Source organism: Quercus lobata, chromosome 3, assembly GCF_001633185.2.
Source record: "Quercus lobata isolate SW786 chromosome 3, ValleyOak3.0 Primary Assembly, whole genome shotgun sequence".
NCBI classification, from domain to species: domain Eukaryota; kingdom Viridiplantae; phylum Streptophyta; class Magnoliopsida; order Fagales; family Fagaceae; genus Quercus; species Quercus lobata.
In genome coordinates, this window is record NC_044906.1 from 37,321,254 (window position 1) to 37,339,235 (window position 17,982).

The 17,982-nt window shown below is 36.6% G+C and overlaps 1 pseudogene across 1 annotated transcript in view; it reads left to right on the forward strand.

Annotated features, from left to right (window-relative positions):
* Positions 1-16,679: 16,679 nt before the first annotated feature.
* LOC115979699 overlaps positions 16,680-17,982 on the forward strand; it is a 34,638-nt pseudogene continuing 33,335 nt past the window's right edge. Inside the window, exon 1 of the transcript XR_004089157.1 lies at positions 16,680-16,745. The product of XR_004089157.1 is annotated as an RNA-dependent RNA polymerase 1-like (transcript). The remainder of the gene's footprint in view (positions 16,746-17,982) is intronic.

A 17,982-nucleotide genomic window follows, 5' to 3' on the forward strand; every position in this document is an offset into this window, starting at 1 on the left:
TGTGGACCATGTCAGATAGGTAAACAGATAAAATCTAAACATCCGTCTGTGGCTAGTGTTCAAACTTTAAGACCTTTGGAGTTACTGCACATTGATCTTATGGGTCCTACTCGAGTTCAGAGTTTAGGAGGAAAGAAGTATATTCTAGTGGTTGTGGATGACTTTACCAGATATACTTGGGTTGCGCTTTTGAAAGATAAAGTTGAGGCTCCTGAGAAGATGATACATCTGTGTAAGAAATTGTAGGTTGAAAAAAATATTGTGATAGCCAGAATCAGAAGTGACCATGGAAGAGAATTTGAGAATACTAAGCTGGCTACCTTCTGCAATGAATAAGGCACACATCAAGAGTTCTCTTCACCCAAGACACCACAACAAAATGGAATAGTTGAACAGAAAAATAGGGTCGTTCAGGAGATGGCACGTTTCATGCTGCATAATAAAAAATTGCCAAAATCTTTCTGGGGAGAAGCAATTAACACTGCTTGCCATACACTCAACCAGGTGTATTTCAGACCTGATTCCAAGAAGACTCCTTATGAACTCTAGAGAGGAAAGAAGCCGATCGTTAAGTATAGAAAGAGGAGTTTCAGAATGAAGTGAGCCGGCTTTGACCAAAGAATGAAGTTCTTTAGTAGATTATCTGGGCATAGTTGAGTTAGGAGCGAGGGAGTTGGAGTTCCATTTACTAGCTATATCCCCTAGTATCCTCTTCTTCTCGAGAAAGCTTAGTTACAACTAGGGATAGACAACAGTCACATTCCTATTATTAGAGGGAGTGCCTAAACATGAGTTAGGTTGAGTTAGGTGACCAGTATGAAAGCATAACGGCTTTGGGCAAGCAACTACTCTAAAGGCTACCATGACAACAAGGGCAATGATTGTTACGTTCTACGTGATAGAGAGAATCTAGAGAAATTTGATGCAAAGAGTGACAAGAGATATTTTCTAGGGTACTCTTCTACTAGTAGAGCATATAGAGTGTATAATCTGAGAACCAAAATTGTCGTGGAATCGTCAAATGTTGTGATCAATGATGAAGTATGTCCAGAAGCACATTCAGAAAGTACTACTCCGGTTCAAGATAAGCCTATGGAGGTTAATGACTCACTTCCTGTTAATTATGTTGGGAAACATAGTGATGAGGAGCTAATGGTGTTGAATGATGCAATTTCTGTGCCATCAAGTCCTAAACCATCCACTCCGGTTCATGAGACTCAACAGATTCAACATGAGTTTAGTCCTTCATCAGAACAGAAAGGTACATCAACATCTCTAGTTAAAGGTCCTTCCTCTAGAGTAAGGCTTAATCATCCATCCTCAAATATATTGGGAAGTCTGAATGATAACATGAGATTAAGGTCAAAAGTCTTAAGTGTAATTACACACTCATGCTATCTGTCCCAATTTGAACCGAAAAAAGTAGATGAGGCACTTCAAGATGCTGATTGGGTAAACTCAATGCATGAAGAACTTCATCAATTTGTTTGGAATGATGTGTGGGAATTAGTTCCTAGGCCAAAGGATGTAAATGTAATTGGAACTAAATGGATCTTTAAGAACAAGTCAGATGAACATGGCACTGTTATCAGAAATAAATCTAGACTTGTTGCTTAAGGCTACACACAAGTGGAAGGGATTGACTTTGATGAGACCTTTGCTCTAGTAGCAAGATTGGAATCCATTAGGATACTGTTGGCTATACCTAGTCATCTGAACTTCAAGCTATATCAAATGGATGTCAAAAGTGCTTTCTTGAATGGAATGCTACAAGAAGAAGTTTATGTTGAACAACCTAAAGGCTTTGTTGACCCTCACAGACTGGATGATGTGTATAAATTGAAGAGAGCTCTGTATGGTTTGAAACAAGCTCCACAAGCTTGGTATGATAGATTGACTGCATATCTCACTGAGCATGGCTTCAAAAGGGGATTTACAGACACTACTCTCTTCATAAGAAAGGATAAGAACAGTTTTGTTATAGCTCAAATTTATGTTGATGATATTATTTTTGGTGCTACTAATGACTCTCTTGCTCATTCTTTTGCAGATGAAATGAAGGCGATTTTTGATATGACTATGGTTGGTGAACTAACTTATTTCTTGGGATTACAGGTGAAGCAAACGAACTCAGGGATCTACATCAACCAAGCAAAATATGCAAAGAATCTAGTCAAGAGATTTAGACTGGACAATGCTGCCCATGCCAGAACACCAATGGCCGCAAATGCAAAATTAACAAATGATCCATCAGGTGAGTCTGTTGATGTCACATTATACAGAAGTATGATTGGATGTCTTTTATATTTGACTGCTAGTCAGCCTGATATTGCATTTAGTGTTAGTGTTTGTTCTAGATTTCAATCTAATCCTAAAGTTTCACACTTAAATGCTGTCAAAAGAATAATTAAATATGTTGCTGGAACTTGTGATTATGGATTATTTTATAGTAAAGAGTCTAATCTGTCTCTTGCTGGTTTCTCTGATTCTGATTGGGCTGGTAATGCTGATGATAGAAAAAGCACCACTGTTGGGTGTTTTTATGTTGGAGCTAATTTTGTTGCTTGGATGAGTAAAACACAAAATTTTGTGTCCTTGTCTACTACCGAGGCAAAATATATTGCTGCTGGAAGTTGTTGCTCACAACTTCTTTGGATGAAAAAGGTTTTAACTGATTATAGGATATCCCAAGATACCATGGTGGTTTACTGTGATAACTCTAGTGCTATTGACATATCTAAGAACCCTGTTCAACATTCTAAGACTAAGCACATAGATATTAAGTATCACTTCATTAGGGATCTTGTTGAAAGAAAGATTGTGTGTCTTGAGTGTATTCCTACTGAACGTCAGAATGCCGACATTTTCATCAAACCTCTTGATAGAATTAAGTTTGAGACTCTTTGTCAAGTAATTGGTGTGATTCTGTGTCCTTGATCTGTCTTGATCTTCTTGGTCCTTGTGCTTCATTGCTCTACCCTTTGTGACCATTGTTCTTTGGTTTTGTTTTGTTTTTTGTTTTCTAGGATTTGCATTGCATAACGTTCATGCATTTCATTCTAGGTGTTTTTTTTTAAAAATAAATTAAAAAAAAAAAAGGATGAAAAAGGAAGCAAATTTTGTTTTGTACTATTCTTCTTGGTTTTTGAGAATAAGGTTGGTCAATTTATTTTCACATAACATGTCATTTGTACCTTATTTAGCTTTGATGAGCTTGCTTATTGCACTTTACTAATTGAAGCTTTGTAGTGCATGTTATTTGGGAAAGATGTTTATGGTTTTTGATTACTCTGTCTTAATCTTGAAGTCACATGTTTTTGAATGTTGGACTTGAACTTTTAGAGAAAGGCAAAAATAACCATCTCACCACTGTTCACTAGCCAATCATGAACACCTTAGTGCATATCATAAGATTTTGTGGTCGAGAAAGTGTAGCACATGCACAAAAAAAACATAAGGTGAAGCCTCGGTTTAAATTGCCTAATACTTAAAATTGGTGTGTACTATTAGGCTTGATGCCAAACTCACATGACTTAAAATTGGTATGTATATTATGAGGCATAAATTCAAGAAACTTACACGATTGCAAGCTTATGATCTAGGAGATGTGGGACTTATATGATGTAACTCTTTAGATGATAGTCTCTTTTAAATTCTTTGTAATGAATTTCGTAGACTTTGCGATTGATTTCTATTCACATATCACCTCACATGTATCTCAAGCTTTTGCTAGTTGCACACACTACACGAGTTACTCTTTGCTAAATTTTGTACATGTTATTGTGTGTGTTTATGGTCTGACCAACCAAGTTTTGCAAATACTTTGAATTTTGTGCAAAATTAATTTATTGCTTGAAAATTTATGGAGAATGCAAGAAATTTTGTTTTTGAAAATTTGGGCTTATAATTCTTGTTTTTGAAAATCATATCATCACAAACTCATGCATTTTGTTCCTAAATTTCAATGCTTTGAGTTGATTCTAAATGTTTTTCAAAAAACTGTGTTTCTCCTCAAATTTAGTGAGCCTCTGCCCATTTCGATCGATCCATTCTATTTTTCGATCAATCAAAAATTTTTAAATTTGTTAGAGAAAGCCTCTTTCTGTTTCGATCGATCGAAACTGTTTTTCGATCGATCGAATTCTTTTAAAATTGTTTTTTTAAAGCCTCTGTCTGTTTCAATCGATCGAGGCTGATTTTCGATCGATCGAAACTCGTGAAACATGTTTTTTTAAAAGTCAGATTGGACTTTTTCAAGGCACTTTTTTAAAAGGTTTTCAAACTTTCCTCTCTCTCCGACTTGGCTAAGGTTCCACCAAGGATTTTTTGTTGTTTTCTTCCGAAATTTTTTGCAAGGTTTTTGTCTTCCAAGGCCGGTAAGTCCTTTTTTCCCTTCCTTTTGCATTTTATTTCATGATTTCATGCATTTTTCATGGATATTCATTGGGTATTTTCGGCACTTTTCATATTTTGGGGTTTTTGATGATTCAAATCATTTTTGGTGAAATTGATCATTGGGTTTTTGTTCTAGAATGTTATTATCATGATTCTTGTAGTTTAATTTGATCAATTTTGTCGTTTTTGAAAAATTGAAAATTCTAGGGTTTGAAATTGTTCCGAATTGGGAATTTTGTTCAATTTGGGTTAAATTGATGAAATTGGCTTGTTAAACTGATGTATTTGGTCATTAATTTTTGAACTCTATCATGTCTAATGATCAATTTGTCAATATCTTTCAAATTGATCAAGTGGTTTTCCAAATTTTTGGGGTTTTTGTGTTAATACCTCTATGTTCAAGCCAATTTTGTGAATTCGAACTTTTTGGAGTTAATTGCACTGCATTAGAACATGCATCATACCATTTAAATTGTTCATGCATCATATAGATTTTTGTTCTATATTTTTTTTGTGCTAACTTGCAGTCTGCCCTTGGTTTTGTCTTTTGTGTTTTTGTTCCTTTGCTCTGTGTTTTTGTCCTTATCCTAGCACCATGCCCAGGAAAACTAGAGCCCACAGGACCCCTTCCACTTCCTCTAAGTCTCCCTCTAGGAGTGAGGTGTTTAGGAATGATAAGTGCAGAAAGGCCGTTGATACCTTGAACAGTAAGCGTAAGATATGGGTTGAGCGAGCTGTAGTTTTAGATGAAATTGATCCGGCCATTAGGGCTAATTTTGAGTCTAGAGGTTGGTTGCTTCTCTTAGAGATAGATCATCCACCCTCGACTGCCCTGATTAGAGAGTTCTTCTTGAACCTCTCTTGCCATGTCTATGATTCCAACACCCTTGTTAGGAGTTGGATACGAGGTGTTGAGTTCACCATTACCCCTCGGGTAGTGGCTGAGGCTCTTGGGGTTCCGGTTGTTCGGAAGCCTAACTATCCCTATGATGAGTCACCCTCATTAGAAGTTGCCATGTCATACATCACTGGGTCATCTATCCGCTGAGCTTACCAAGACTACCTATCTTTTCTTTAGGATAGCGTGTCATTCGTTGTGGCCTATTTTTCATTTCCACACCATCCCTCTAGAGCGATGTGTGTTTTTGTATGCCTTTGTTTCTGGAGTGTCTATCAGTTTTCCATATTTGTTCCTTCGTTCTTTGAACGAGGTTCATAGGAGTTCTGCCGTAGGGCATGTGCGTATTCATCCTATTTTCATTCATAGGATTTTGCTCTTTTTAGGTCTAGATGGTTTCGCGTCTGGTGAGCCTGTGCATGTTGTTGCTCCCATAGGTGCCACCTTTCTTAGACAAAGGGCTGCTCACTTGCGAGCTGTTCCTTCGCATCCTAGAGGTGCGTCATCTTGTGCTGTTCCCCCTCTTCCCTCTTCTACAGGTGTTGATGCTGCTGAGACTTCGGGTGCTGTTGCTAATGCTAATGTTCCTCCACTAACTGCTTCGGATGATTCAGACATTCGACGTACATTGGATCATGTCTTGACCGTTCAGGCGGCTCATGGATAAATTTTGGTGGACGTGCTCGATGAGATTTGTGCCTTGCGTGCGGAGATGGCGCAATTTAGACCACCTCCCTTTTGATGATGGAGTTTTTGTTTGCCCTTTGGCATTCTGTCACAAAAAGGGGGAGTACTTTGTAGAGTTTTTGTTTTCAGGAGGAGAGTATTTTCTTTGGTTGGAGCTTGTAGAGTTTAGATTGTATTTAGGTGCTTCACATTGTATTTTATCTTTTTAGTTCTTGCCATGTTTTTGATGGGATATTCATGTTAGGGCGAGTATTTTTTGTTGGTACTTTATATGTTTCTTGTTTTAAACTATTTATTGATTTATATTTATGAGTTATTCACTGATATATGTCTTTATTGTGTGTTGTTTGAAATCAAGAATTTAATTTCTTTACTTGTATTGTTTCCACATATACGGTTATGCACTTTGTTTAGTGTTTCAGGAAATATACAGGTTGATTCAATTGAGTTGCTGTCTACGCTTGCAACTGATGGATAGTAGTTAGGATTGAATTTGTTTTATGAGCATTATTTTTGTAAAGGGCTTTTTATTTTGTAAACTTTGAGCTTCTAGTTGTGTTTTGTCACGGATTGCCAAAGGGGGAGTTTGTTAGGTTCTAAAGTCTTAGGATTTTATGTATTTAGAACTCTAATTTGTATTGTTGGCAAATCATGATCAAAACAATGTGTTTAGAAGTGTTTTAGTCTTGCTCAAAGTTGTACATTTATGTAAAGTTGGAATCGAGTTTAATGCAAAAAAGATTAATGCATTTTGGCCTGGCTCGATCGATCGAAGTTTAGGCTCGATCGATCGAAGCTCGGGCAGAATGTTTTCTGCAGAATTTTCCAACTCAGCCCTAGGTGTTTTAAAACGTTTTTAGGGTTTCTTATTTATCCTAAGTATAAAAGGCAAACCCTAGCCACGTTTTAGTGTTGCTCATATTGCAGTTTGTGTAAATCTCTTGTGAGATCTAGAGGGGCTTTCCTTTACACAAACTTAGGGTTTTCAAGGAGAAGATTTATCTACACCTTGATGATCAACTCAGTTGTTGCCATTGAAGTTTAAAGAAAACACAAGTGGGTATGCTTGTATCTGGTGGTGAATCCAAGAAAGAAGAAGTTCGTGGATTCCGTGGATTCCGAGCTTGCACTTGGTCGTGTCAGTAAGTTCTACTGGTGGGTAGCAATAAGAAGTCGAGCGTGGGGGCTTGTAAGTCTTATTGTATGAACTTCGATTCTTTTAAGATAGTAGATTCAAGTTTACTTTGAGGATAGCTAGGTCAAATCCTCCCCAGGTTTTTACCGGTTTGGTTTCCTGGGTGATCATATCTTGTGTTATTTATTTTCCGCTACTTTGCATGATTTGATTTTTGTTATTGTGATAACCTAGACTTCTTAAATTGGACTAAATAACAACTTGACTAATTACCTAGGTTAAATCAATTGGTTTTAAGGGGTCTAAAAACTATCATACCCAATTTGTTTAAGTCCAAAGAATTTGTTTGTATTTTATATTTTTAGTATGTATGATCACCAGATTAAAAAAATATATATATGTATGATCATTTGCCTTCAATATATTTATATAATCTTCTGAAGATTAATAACGGACACAAAAAAAGGTGGCAATAATTTTATAATATTTTCAAATTAGTATGCTATATTACTAAATAAAAATTAACGGACCGCCTTTTTTGTGTTTGTATTATTATTCTTTTTCTGGGTTGAAATTGGTTGAAATTTTCAAGTAGTAAAGGGATTGATGCATCTTTGCTTTAGTTCCTATGAGGGTTTGCTTGTGTTGCTTTATACTACTATGTTTGTTTGATTAATTTGATTATGAGCATTATTATTCTTTGGGTTAGTTCTTTTGCTGCATCTCTTTCTCTAGTTCTTTTGCTTGGCCTACTAGATAATCTATGAGTTCTTTAATTTTTTCTGCTTATTTTCAAACTGCTACTTAGTTAAAAAAAATGAACTTTCTTTTATAATAATGGGTCATATTATCAATAAAGAGCCAAAGCCACTGTACTTCCACTTGTTTTTCTTTGGAGAATAACATGGTGATTAAACAATTCACCAGTCACATTGAAGGGTAAGGACCTGGAGCATTTTAATTTGCTACACAGTAGATCAAAACCCTCACAAGCATGTGGCCTTATCATAATTGTTGGGAAGAGTGAGATTCATATGGCCTAGTCTCGACAAATTGTCACAAATGTAGGATAGACAGAGGCTTAGGACTGAAGAGCGAACCTATACATAAAGGGGTTAATGATTTGTTTGGACTTATTGTCAAGCTCAGATTTATAATCCTACCATTAGTTAATTCGACAATCTAGTCCAAGATTTAACCATTCTTGCTTAGGGATTACTAGAATTTGTGAGTTACTAGATTTGCTTTTGATCTATGATCCCACCCATAGTTAGTTTAACAATCTAGTCTAAGATTTCACACTCTTGTGCAGAGTTTGATTAGAATTTTTGAAGTAGTGGATTTTCTTTTGAAAGTGAGAATCACATTCTTTTAAGTGTTTAGTGGCAGTTGAAGTACATCCAAAATCTTAGTGGTTGCTTCGTATTTAAATTTGTGTTTCTTTATTTGATTGTGTGTATTAAGTTCTAAAAACTTAGGTATTTATGTATTTAGAACTCTAATGTGTATTGATGGTAAACCATGATCAAAACAATGTGTTTAGAAGTGTTTTTGTCTTGTTCAAAGTTGTATATTTTATGTAAAGTTGGAATCGAGCTAATGCAGAAGTTACTGTGCATTTCGGCCTGGCTCGATCGATCGAAGTTTAGGCTCGATCGATCGAATCTCGAGTAGAATGCGTTTTTCTGCAGATTTCCAACTCAGTCCTAGTTGTTTAAAACGTTTAGGGTTTTCTAATTTGTCCTAAATATAAAAGGCAAACCCTAGCCACATTTTAGTGTTGCTCATATTGCTGTTTGTGTAAATCTCTTGTGAGATCTAGAGGAGCTTTTCTTTACACAAACTTAGGGTTTTCAAAGTGGAGATTTTATCTAAACCTTGATGATCAACTCGGTTGTTGCCATCGAAGCTTAAAGAAAACATAAGCGGGTGTGCTTATATCTAGTGGTGAATCCAAGAAAGAAGGAGTCCGTGAATTCGAAGCTTGCACATGGTCGTGTCAGTAAGTTCTACTGGTGGGTAGCAATAAGAAGTCGAGCGTGGGGGCTCATAAGTCTTGTTGTATGAACTTCGATTTTTCAAGATAGTGGATTCAAGTTTACCTTGAGGATAGCTAGGTCAAATCCTCCCCAGGTTTTTACCGGTTTGGTTTCATGGGTGATCATATCTTTGTGTTATTTAACTTTCTGCTGCTATGCATGATATGATTGTTGTGATTGTGATAATCTAGATTTGTTAAATTGGACTAAGTAACAACTTGGCTAATTACCTAGATTAATCCAATTGTGTTTTTAAGGGGTCTAAAAACCATCAAGTGGTATCAGAGCGGGTTGCTCTCTTGTTGTTGATCTTTTGATCACTGAGCTAATCCTTGACCCCTGTTGTCATGGAACACGGACACTCTCTAGTTATTCCTCCTCACTTTGATGGGAATAATTATGTTTATTGGAAAGTAAGGATGAAAGCATTCCTGAAATCAATTGATGAGAGAGTTTGGAACTCCGTTGAATACGGATGGGAGAAGCCCACTACTCCTGTTAGTGAGTAGGAAACTTCTCAAAAAGAAGCAGTTGCGTTCAATAGCAAGGTTATGAATGCTATCTTTAACGTTGTTTCTATAGAGGAATTTAAGAAAATCTCTAATGTTGAGGTTACTCATACTGCTTAGAATATCCTCCAGACTGTGCATGAAGGCACAAAGGCTGTCAAAATCAATAAATTGCAGCAATTGACTTCTAAATTTGAAAGCATTAAGATGTCTAATGATGAATCTTTTGATGAATTCTATGCTAAATTGAATGATATTGCTAATTCTGCTTTTAACTTGGGTGAAATCTATAATCAACCTAAAATTGTTAAGAAGATTCTTAGATCTTTAACCGAAAACTTTAGACCCAAGGTGACTGCCATTACTGAAAGCAAGGATGTGGACTCCATCCCTGTTGATGAACTTGTAGGATCTCTTCAATCTTATGAGTTGGACCTACCCAAAACTATCAAATCCGAATCAATGGCTCTTAAGTCAGTTGATGATGTTGAAGGTGGTGGATTTGATGATGAGCTCTCTGCTACAGAGATTACTTACCTTGCCAAAAACTTTAGAAACTTTCTTAGGAATAGTAATAGAAAGGCAAGAGGCACGAACACTGCTGAACCTAGAAACTTTAGGAAGCATGATCCAACTAAGGTTAACAATAATGATAAACCTAGAGAAAAAGTAGGTCAATCTTCTAATAATTCTTTGGGTTCTCAGTGTTTTGGATGTCAAGGGTATGGTCACATGAAATCTGAATGTCCTACCTATTTGAAGTCTAAGGGTAAGGCTATGGTTGTAACCCTTAGTGATGGAGAAGTTTCTAATAATGAGTCTAATTGTGATGATGATGAAAACTTCATTGCTTTCACTGCTACTGCTATTGTCATTGAGAGCATATCTGTTGAAGAGAACCCTTTTGATGGGGAACTCTCTGAGGATGTAGATCTTCAAGAGGCCTATAATAAATTTTGCAAAGTTGCTGCAAAGGATGCTATGAATGTTGAACTTGGCCTGAAGAAAATTGAATCTCTTGAGCTTGATAAGAAGAATTTGCTTGTAAAATTGTTTGATGCTAATGAACTTTTGAACAATGTGAAAACTGAGAATATGCTTTTGCTTGATAAAGTTAAATCTTTGGAACTTGATTTATCTGTTGCTAGATCTGCCAGTTCTAAACTTGATCAAATGTTGAGTGTTCAAAAGTCTCCTTCTGACAAATCTGGATTAGGTTATGTTGAAAGCATCTCTGTGTCTGCTCCCCATTCCACAAACTTTATCCTTTCATCCTCTTCTGAACCTTCTGTGAGTGAAACTGTCAAACCCCGTGTGAGTGAGATTATCAAACCCATTGAAGTTTCATCATCTAGGAAGATTAGGGTTGATCTGAAAGAGTCTAAGCCTAAGAAGCCTACCCTATCTAAGGACAAGACACATGATAAACCTGCATGGGTTTGTCATTTTTGTGGAAAGTTTGGACACATACGTCCAAACTGTTACAAGCTGCAAGCTGCAAAGAGAGCAAACAAACCAAAAGTACCCGTGCCTCAAGCATAAGATCCTATGATACTCATTGATGAATTGGTAAAGGCTTTAAACCTTTATTCCAATCTTGGAGTTGGTAATCATTCCCATGTGAATAAGAACTCCAATACTCATGGTGCATCTAAAAGGTTTTGGATGCAAAAGACTCAAAATAATTGAGTCTTCTTGACATGGTCCTTGTGCTTCATTGCTTTACCCTTTGTGACCATTGTTCTTTGGTTCTATTTTTTTTTTCTTTTCTAGAAACTGCATTGCATAACATTCATGCATTTCATTCTAGGTCTTTTTTTTTAAAATAATAATAAATAAATAAAAAGAGGAAAAAGGGAAGAAAAAGGAAGCAAATTGTGTTTTGTACTATTTTCTTGGTTTTTGAGAACAAGGTTGGTCAATTTATGTTCACATAACATGTCTTTTGTACCTTGTTTAGCTTTGATGAGCTTACTTATTGCACTTTACTAGTTGAAACTTTGTAGTGCATGTTGTGTGAGAAAGATGTGTATGATTTTTGATCACTTTGTCTTGATCTTGAAGTCACATGTTTTTGACTGTCGGACTTGAACTTTTAGAGAAAGGCATAAATAACCATCTTACCATTGTTCACTAGCCAATCATGAACACCTTAGTACATATCGTAAGATTTTTGTGCTCGAGAAAGTGTAGCACATGCACAAAAAGAACATAAGGTGAAGCCTCAGTTTAATTGTTTAATACTTAAAATTGGTATGTACTATTAGGCTTAATGCCAAATCACATAATTAAAAATGGTGTGTATATTATGAGGCATAAATTCAAGAAACTTACATGATTGCAAGCTTATGATCTAGGAGATATGGGAGTTATATGATGTAACTCTTTAGGTGATAGTCTCTTTTAAATTCTATGTGATGAATTTTGTAGATTTTGTGATTGATTGCTATTCACATATCACCTCACATGTATCTCAAGCTTTTGCTAATTGCACATACTACACAAGTTACTCTTTGCTAAACATTGTACATGTTATTGTGTGTGTTTATAGTCTGACCAACCATATTTTGCAAATACTATGAATTGTTGTGCAAAATTGATTTGATGCTTGAAAATTTATGGAGAATGCAAGAAATTTTAATTTTGGGAATTTTAGAATGCAAGAAATTTTAATTTTGGGAATTTTGGGCTTAAATTCTTGTTTTTGAAAATCATATCATCATATACTCATGCATTTTGTTCCTCAATTTCAATGCTTTGAGTTGTTTCTAAATGTTTTTTTTTTCTAAAACTGTGTTTTTCCTCAAATTTAGTGAGCCTCTGCCAGTTTCGATTGATCCATTCTATTTTTCGATCAATCGAAATTTTTTTTAAATTGTTTTAACGAGTCTTTGTCTATTTCGATTGATCGAAACTGTTTTTCGATCAATCGAAACTCATGAATCAGGTTTTTTAAAAACTCATATTTGACTTGTTCAAACTACTTTTTCAAAACTTTTTCAACCTTTCCTCTCTCTCTCTGACTTGGCAAGGCTCCACTGAGATTTTTTGTCGTTTTCGGCCAATCTTTTTGCAAGGTTTTTCTCTCCCTAAGCCGGTATGTCCATTGTACCCTCTCTTTTTCATTTATTTTCTATTTTACATGCATTTTTTCATGCATTGAAGGGTTATTTTCGGACTTAGCAATATTTTGGGGTTTTTGATGATTCAAACCATATTTTGTGAAATTGATCATTGGGTTTTTGTTCTAGGATGTTATAATCATGATCCTTATGGTTTAATTTGATCAATTTTGTGGTTTTTGAGGAATTAAAAATTCTAGGGCTTGTAATTAACCCGAATTGGGGATTTTGTTCAAATTTGGCTAAATTGATGAAATTGGCTGGTTGATTTGATGTAATTGGTCATTATTTTCTGAAATCTATCTTGTATGATGATCAATTAGTCCATATCTTTCAAATTGATCAAGTGGTTTTTAAAAAATTTGGGGTTTTTGTGTTAGAAACTCTATGCTCAAGCCAATTTTGTGAATTTAAACTTATTTGAACTTTATTGCACTGCATTAGGGTATGCATCATGTCATTTAAATTTTTCATGCATCATATAGATTTTTGTTCTATATTTTTTTTTTTTTGTGCTAACTTGTAGTCTGCCCTTAGTGTTTTTTTTTTGTTTTGTTCCTTTGCTTTGTGTTTTGGTCCTTATCCTAATACCATGCCTAGGAAAACTAGAGCCCATAGGACCCCTTCCACTTCCTCTGAGTCTCCCTCTAGGAGTGAGGTGTTTATGAATGATAAAAGCAGAGAGGCCTTTGAGACTTTGAACTGTAAGCGTAAGATTTGGGTTGAGCGTGCTATGATTTTAGATGAGATTGATCCGGCCATTAGGGCTAACTTTGAGTCTAGAGGTTGGTTGTCTCTCTTAAAGATAGATCATCCACTCCCGACCGCCCTGATTAGAGAGTTCTTCTCGAATCTCTCTTGCCACATTTATGATTCCAACACCTTTGTCAGGAGTTGGATATGAGGTGTTGAGTTCACCATTACCCCTCGGGTAGTGGCTGAGGCCCTTGGAGTTTTGGTTATTCGAGAGCCTGCCTATCCTTATGATAAGTCTCCTCTCTTAGATGTTGTCATGTCATACATCACTGGGTCGTCTATCCAGTGGGGTTCTGATACTCGGATCACGTCCGTTGAGCTTACCGAGACTGCCTATCTTTTCTTTAGGATAGCGTGTCATTCGTTGTGGCCTATTTCTCATCTCCACACCATTCCTCTAGAGCGATGTGTGTTTTTTGTATGCATTCGTTTCTGGTGCGTCTACCAATTTCCCACATCTGTTCCTTCGTTCTTTGAACGAGGTTCATAGGAGTTCTGCTGTAGGGAATGCGCTTATTCATCCTATTTTCATTCATAGGATTCTGCTGTTTTTGGGTCTAGATGGTTTCCTTCTGGTTAGCCTGTTCATGTTGTTGCTCCCATAGGTGCCACCTTTCTTAGACAGAGGGCTGCTCAGTTGAGAGTTGCTCCTTCGCGTCCTAGAGGTGTGTCATCTGGTGCTGTTCCCCCTCCTCCCTCTTCTACAGGTGCTGATGCTGCTAAGACGTCTGGTGCTGCTAGTGCTGATGCTGATGTTCCTCCACTGACTACTTCGGATGATTCAAACATTCGACGTATGTTGGATCATGTCTTGACCGTTCAGGCGGCTCATGGACAGATTTTGGTGGACGTGCTCGATGAGATCCGTGCTTTGCGTGCGGAGTTGGCACAGTTTAGACGTTCTTCACTGCCACCTCCCTTTTGATGATGGATTTTGTTTGCCCTTTGGCATTCCGTCACAAAAAGGGGGGAGTACATTGTAGAGTTTTTGTTTTCAAGAAGAGAGTATTTTTGTTAGTTGGAGCTTGTGGAGTTTAGATTGTATCTAGGTGCTTCGCATTGTATTTTATCTTTTTAGCTCTTGCCATATTTTTGATGGGATATTCATGTTAGGGGGAGTGTTATTTTTATTACTTTATATGTTTCTTGTTTTCAACTATTTATTGATTTATATTTATGAGTTTTTCATTGGTATATGTCTTTATTGTGTGTTGTTTGAAATCAAGAATTTATTTTGTTTACTTGTATTTTTTCCACACATGCAGTTTTGCATTTTGTTTAGTGTTTCAGGAAATATACAGGTTAATTCAATTGAACTGCTATCTACACTTGCCACTGATGGATAGTAGTTAGGATTGAGTTGTCTTATGAGCATTATTTGTGTAAATGGCTTTTATTTTGTAAACTTTGAACTTCTAGTTGTGTTTTGTCATGGATTGCCAAAGGGGAAGTTTGTTAGATTCTAAAGACTTAGGTATTTATGTATTTAGAACTCTATTGCGTATTGTTGGCAAACCATGATTAAAACAATGTGTTTAGAAGTGTTTTAGTCTTCATCAAAGTTGTATATTTTATGTAAAGTTGGAATCGAGCTAATGCAGAAGTTACTGTGCATTTCGGCCTGGCTCAATCGATCGAAACTTAGACTCGATCGATCAAATCTCGGGCAAAATGCATTTTTCTGCAGATTTCCAACTTAGCCGTAGTCGTTTAAAACGTTTAGGGTTTTCTAATTTGTCCTAAATATAAAAGGCAAACTCTAGCCACGTTTTAGTGTTGCTCATATTGCTATTTGTGTAAATCTCTTGTGAGATCTAGAGGAGTTTTCCTTTACACAAACTTACGGTTTTCAAGGAGGAGATTTTGTCTACACCTTGATGATCAACTCAGTTGTTGCCATTGAAGTTTAAAGAAAACACAAGCGGGTGTGCTTATATCTGGTGGTGAATCCAAGAAAGAAGGAGTCCGTGGATTCGGAGTTTGCACGTGGTCGTGTCAGTAAGTTCTACTGGTGGGTAGCAATAAGAAGTCGAGCGTGGGGGCTTGTAAGTCTTGTTGTATGAATTTTGATTCTTTCAAGATAGTGGATTCAAGTTTACCTTGAGGATAGCTAGGTCAAATCCTCCCCAGGTTTTTACCGGTTTGGTTTCCTGGGTGATCATATCTTTGTGTTATTTAACTTTCCGCTGCTATGCATGACATGATTGTTGTGATTGTGATAACCTAGATTTGTTAAATTGGACTAAGTAACAACTTGGCTAATTACCTAGGTTAATCCAATTGTGTTTTTAAGGGGTCTAAAAACCATCAGTGTGACATGGCCACGTGGTGATGTAGTAAAAATGAGAGGACTAATTGGTGAGGTAGCAGCGTTTATGTAACAAGTAGGTGATGCAAAAAATGAAGAGACAGATTAAGATTGGAAATCAATTTTTCAGGAAGACTAAGAGTGATGGATCCTATGATGATAGTTACATTCTTAGACAATCCTTGCTTTCTCAAACTGCATCTAGTTATAGATTGAGATTCCTTCAAAATATGACTTTTTGGATGTTCATAGAAATGTTTAATGTCTGGTCTGGAAGTACCCATACTATCGACTTGATTTCGGGATAATAATTGTCTTTTGCATGTATATGGTAAACTTGATTTTCTTGCCTTTCTTGCATTGATAGAGACTTTGTTGGTTATTTCCTTATTTATTTTCTAGTTATTGTGAACTTTCACTAAGTTATGCAATTTTACTTCAAGAATAATTGGGGTTTAAACACTTTCAAAACCTTTATCATTTATACTAATTATTGCAATACGGACTTCACCATCTCCATAAATTTTTATGACATACACCCACCACAATGATGGGTACCGCTCCAGCATAAATGGAGGCAGTTTTGTTTTACTATTGTACTTATGGACTGACATTTGAGAAGTGGGAGTTCAGTGCCATGAAATTAATTATTCAAAATAGTGTAGATTTGCAACATTCAGTAAGGTATTTATTTTATTATTAATTTCTATGAAAGAAGGGATAAATTCTTTACTGTTTATAATATATCGTGCACATGCAAAGTAAAATGTAATATATTTTTGTTGATGACTTGTGGCAGAATAGAGTTCTGGTAAAATTAATTGTATTGGATGGGTAAGACAATTCAGTTGAATGGATTCCCTTCGAATGTGACTGTAGCGACTGTTAAACGGTTTGTGGAGCAACATACAGGTGAAGGAACTGTTTATGCTATTAAGATTAGGCAATGCAGAGGTGTGCTCCAGGGGCATATGCTACCATTCAACTCACCACCACCAGATGTGCTGAATTAATTATCTCCTTAGGGTTATGGTATGGGACATCTTATCTGAAGGCTCGGGAAATGGAGCGTGATATTGTACCAAAGCCAAGAACTTTTCTGCATAGCATGGAAAATATAAAACTGCATCTTGGTTGTCAGATCTCAAATGAAAAATTTGTAATTTTATGGAATGCGGTGAATGTTTCAGTGAATTTTGGGATTGGATTACGGAAATTACAATTTTTTCTTTCCCATAATTATGTGGAATATTGACTCGATCTTTACTACGAGAATATTTGGCAGATTGAATTACATCGTCCATGTAGTCAAGATATTTTGCCCCAACTTGCTCACGTGGCAAGTCGTGAGTGGTAAGAGTTGTAGACCCACCACATTTATTTCACCACTCATGACTTTCCACGTGAATAAGATATAGCAAAAATTATGACAAAAGTTGGGACCCTAATATTTTTCTTAACACTCTTCTAAGTCCCCTGAATCAATGTTCGGCACTTTGAGCTACAAAGCCTAAAATTAGGGCTGTCCACGGGTTGGGTTTGTGCCCAACCCGAACTCGACCCGAATGAGGCGAATGGGCGAAAATTTGACCCAAAACCGACTCAAAGATCTGGTCAAATTTTTCGATTCAGGTCTTGTTGGTTTTGGGTTGATTCGAGTCAGTCTTGAGTTTATCATCAGGGCCAAAATCTAGCCAGATCCGACCGGATCATTCGAGATCTGGCCTAGAGTTTGTCGGAAAACAGTGAAATCTCACCAGATCTTGAAGGATCTAGACCAGATCTCGATGGATCTCGACAAGATCTTGCTGAATTTGATCTGAAATTCGTAATAATTCGCCGGAAAGGATAAAGGTCTCAGTTCGGGTCGGGTGTCACAGGTTTTGAAACGAAAAACCGACAACCAGCCCACGTGTGGTCGGGTTAGTGAGTTTGGAACCCGCATTCAACTGCCGAAGTTGTCAGATTGGGTGGTGGCGGGTCGGACACGGGTGGGTTGGCCGGGCTGAGTAGGTATGCGGGCCACGTGGACAACCCTACCTAAAATATTGCTTTTATAAATCATCATGTATTGGTTTATGTATCTTTTTACCCATGCCAAAAAGACTTATCCTTGACTATCTGTTTGGGGAA